This window comes from Pteropus vampyrus, unplaced genomic scaffold (genome assembly GCF_000151845.1).
Source record: "Pteropus vampyrus isolate Shadow unplaced genomic scaffold, Pvam_2.0 Scaffold83, whole genome shotgun sequence".
NCBI classification, from domain to species: Eukaryota; Metazoa; Chordata; class Mammalia; order Chiroptera; family Pteropodidae; genus Pteropus; species Pteropus vampyrus.
Window position 1 is genome coordinate 3,965,904 of NW_011888864.1, and position 4,227 is coordinate 3,970,130.

Sequence of the window (4,227 nt, forward strand, 5' to 3'; positions counted from 1 at the left end):
AATAAACACATCCACCCTATTCCTTCCTATATAGCTAAAAACTATAGCTTAAAATCCTAGACAAAATATCTAAAACAAATAACAGAAGACCCTGAAAGGAAACATAAGGCAAGTTAGCTAGAGACTTCAAGACTCAAAAAAGGATATGAAGGTGAGTTCTCTATTTTATTTTTCCACCTATACACCCTAACCTGGGGACTGGAAAATGCGAGAACCCAGAAACACTAACAAAATAAGCAGACGAAATAAAAGTCCTATGAAAAGACTGCTCTATGTAAACAAAGGACCAGGAAAGGGGAAGCAAAGATCAGGACAGAATCTTTTTGACGGTGCCTGTCAAGCTCCAGACAAACTCCACAAATAAACCACGCCCTTTCCATTCTCTCTGGGTACTATGGCCAGCACGGTGTGGACAGAGACCTAACTTCCATCCCCGTCCCCTAATAATGAGGTGACACACATGCCCCTTCCTACCAGCCTGTGGGTGAAGTGTTCACAGACTGTGGGTGGTGCTCAGACTTTCATTGCCACCTTATGGTAATGAAGCAGTGCTTTTCCCAGATAGAAAGAGTAGAAAAGATTACTTAGAGAAGGGAACAATGTATATGAAGTACTGGGGAAGCTCCCAAGTGATCTATGCATTCAATGGACCAGAATCAAACAGCAAAAGGTGTTATAAGTGAACTCAGTGTGAAATGCTGACTAGGACTCAGACTGGCCTCTAAGTAGCACACAAGTGGGGCAGACCAGAATAGCACTGCAAATGCTCTGAAAATTTAGTTGTCATTTCAACAAAAATATCAATCGATCAATCAAAAGTAGACCAGGATGTATGTTCTAAACCTGAACATGGTAACTATCTGCCAAATTAGAAGATTTAAGGAATTAGATTCTCATAATACCTCCAAAAGTCCAAAATATAATCAAGTATTACTCATTACACCAAGAGCCAGTAATACCTCACCTCAGTGAGAAAAGAAAAGATTCTGTCAAAAATATTAAAGCAGTCATTATAAAAATGTTTCAGTAAGCAATTATAAACACTCTTGAAACAAATGAAAAAATAGAGTCTCAGAAAAGAAATAGATGTAAAGAAGAAACAACTGAATTTTTTTAACTGAAAAATTAAAATTAGAAAGTTCATTGAATGGCTCAATAGCAGAATAAAAATGACAAGGGAAAGAATTTGAAAGTAGATCAAGAATCTGAGGAATTTACAAACAGGATAAACCCAAGGAATTCATGCCAAGACACATCATCAAAAAATTTTTGAAACTAAAAGATAAAAAGTACCAAAAGCATTCAGAGAGAAATGCCATATTACCTATACGGGAACAGCAATCAGAATGACAGTATATTTCTCATCAAAAACCATGGAGCCTAAAGGGAGTGGCACCATATTTCTTAAATGTTGAAAGAAAAGAGCTTTTAATGCAGAATTTTATATTCAACAATATATTTTAGAAATGAAAGTGAAACACATTCTCAGATGAAGGAAACTAAAATAACTTGACACCAATAAATCTTCCTTAAAATGGTTGTCAAAGGAAATTCTTCAAACAGAAAGGAAGCAATAACAGAGAAAATTTGGAACATTAGGAATGAAGAAAGGACAATGGAAGACATAGATATACAGAAAATATAATAGACTATCCTTCCCTTTGGTGGTTGAAGGCAAGAATTTTAGTATTTTCTGATATGATTCTCTGTGTAGGTAGAGGAAACATTTAACACAACTATATTTTAAAAGGGAGATTTATAAAGAGATCTAAATGGTAAGTTTTCTATATTCCACTATTTACTACTATTGAAATAAGTTTATGAGGTTTTAAAAAGATTCTCAAGTGACCAATGCATGAAACCAACCAGAGTCAACGCAACAAAAGATTTTAGAAGTGAACTACAATGTTGAATTCCACCTAGATTTGGATCCTGAACCTATAGTAAAGTAGTAATATATATACTAGTGGAATGTGATTAGTTACATATGCATATTATAATTCCTAGAGCAACCCCATATATATATGTACACATGCACACACACTCACACACACACACACACATTTAATATGATGAATTACCAAAATTTTTTTAAGTAACCCCCTAAGGAAGGCAGGAAAAGGGAAATAGTAACAACAACAACAACAACAACAACAACAAAGAGAACAAACATTTAAAAATATAATAAAATGGTAGACTTAGGTCCTAATATGTTAGTAATTACCTTAAATACACCAATAAAATATACCAATTAAAGCCATATTAGCAAAGTAGATAAATATTATGCTGACTATAAGAAACTCACCTCAATACAACAATATAAGTAGGTTAAAAGATGAGGAAAGGAGTACCATTTAAATATTAATTGAAAGAAAGCTGGACTGGTTATATTAATATCAGATTAAGTAGACTGCAAAGCAAAGAAAATTGCTAAGTAAAGAGTGGGACTAAATGACATAAAGGTTAATTCACTAAGAAAAAATTGTTCTAAATTGTGCATACACCAAATGACGGAGCTTCGAAGCAGGTTAAGCAAAAACGGACAGAACCAAAAGGAGAAACAGACACATCACAATTATATTTGGGGGACTCCAACACCCCTATCTCAGCAATTGGCAGAAAATCGGCAAGGATATAGACTAATTGCACAACACCATCAACCAATAAGATCTAGTTGACATTTCTGAAACACTCTGACAATAGCAAAATATAAATTATTTTCAAGTACACATTGAACATTCACCAAAATAGAAACTATCTTAGGCCATAAAATAAATTTTAGCAAATTTTAAAAAATTGAAATCTCAGAATATGTTTTCTGACAATAATAGAAAAAAAATCTATAAATCAATAACAGAACAGTAACTGGAAAATATCCAAGCATTTGAAAAAAATAAGACACTTCTAAATACTCCATGAGTCAAAGGGGAATTCTCAGGGAAATAAATAATACACTGAAATGACTGGAAATAAAAACAGAATATACAGAAATCTATGAACTAAAGCAATACTTAGAAGGAAATTTATATTAAATCCTTATATTAGAAAAGAAGAAGAATCTCAGATAAATAAGTTTCCACCTCAGAAAAATTAGAAAAAGAAGAGCAAAATAGACCCAAAGCAAGCAGAGGGAAGAAAATAAATACAAGAGCAGAAATCAATGAAATGTAAGACAAAACTGAACGAAGTAGAGAAAATCAACCAAACCAAAAGTGAGTTATAGAAAAAGTTTAATAAAGTTAATAAATCTCAAGATAGACTGTCAAAGAAACAAGTGAGACAAGACAAATTATATCAGAAAGGAAAGGGAATATAACTCCACATGCTGAAGACATTAAAAGACATAGTAAGGTTATACTATAAGCAACTCAATAAATCTGACAATTTAGATAAAATGGATCAATTCTTCAAGAACCATAAATTATGCTGGGTGAAACAAGTGAGACAGAAAATAAAAAACAAGTGAGACAGATACATACTGTATAATCTCACTTATATATAGAATCTTAAAAATAAAAACAAAACAAAAACAAAAAACCCTGAGCTCATGGATATAGAGAATAGATTGGTGTTTGCCTGAGGTGAGGGGTGGGCAAAAGGGGTGAGAGGGATCAGAAAACAATCCAAAGGGGGAAGGAGATGAGGAAGAGCAGTTTTGTTACTTGCTGCAGACAGTGATAGCTCTACACAACATTCCATTTCTTCTAGAATTCACAGTCCCCTGCAGGGGAGAACATATTTACTACCAAAGCCATATTCCTATATTTTTCCTAATTTCATTTTAAGACTCGTAAATTTCATATTCATGATGTTTGCTAGTTTTCCTAAAACACAGTTAAATACCTGTTCCTGATCCCTTCTGCAAAACATATAAACAATTCCATAGTTCATCTAGCAACTCAGATATTACCCCTAAATATCCAGAAAAGCATAATACTACATCTTAGCTAACTCATTGACAGATTTAGAATGTGCACATCATCATAGGATTACAAGAATTATTACAAAATAAGCCATATCACCTCTCCTGGCTGACGAAAATAGACTGGAATTCTGGAAAGGAAAGCTTGCCGTTCATCCAAGAATCTCGACTGATTGTGAGCTGGTGCACAATAAATGTACCAGTTCTCAGCATTACTCTATGTTCATTCTCAGTTAATGTGTCATCAGTTCTTCAAAACTCAGCTGTTCCTGGCATATCATTTTCCAAAGGGAGTAAATAAGTTG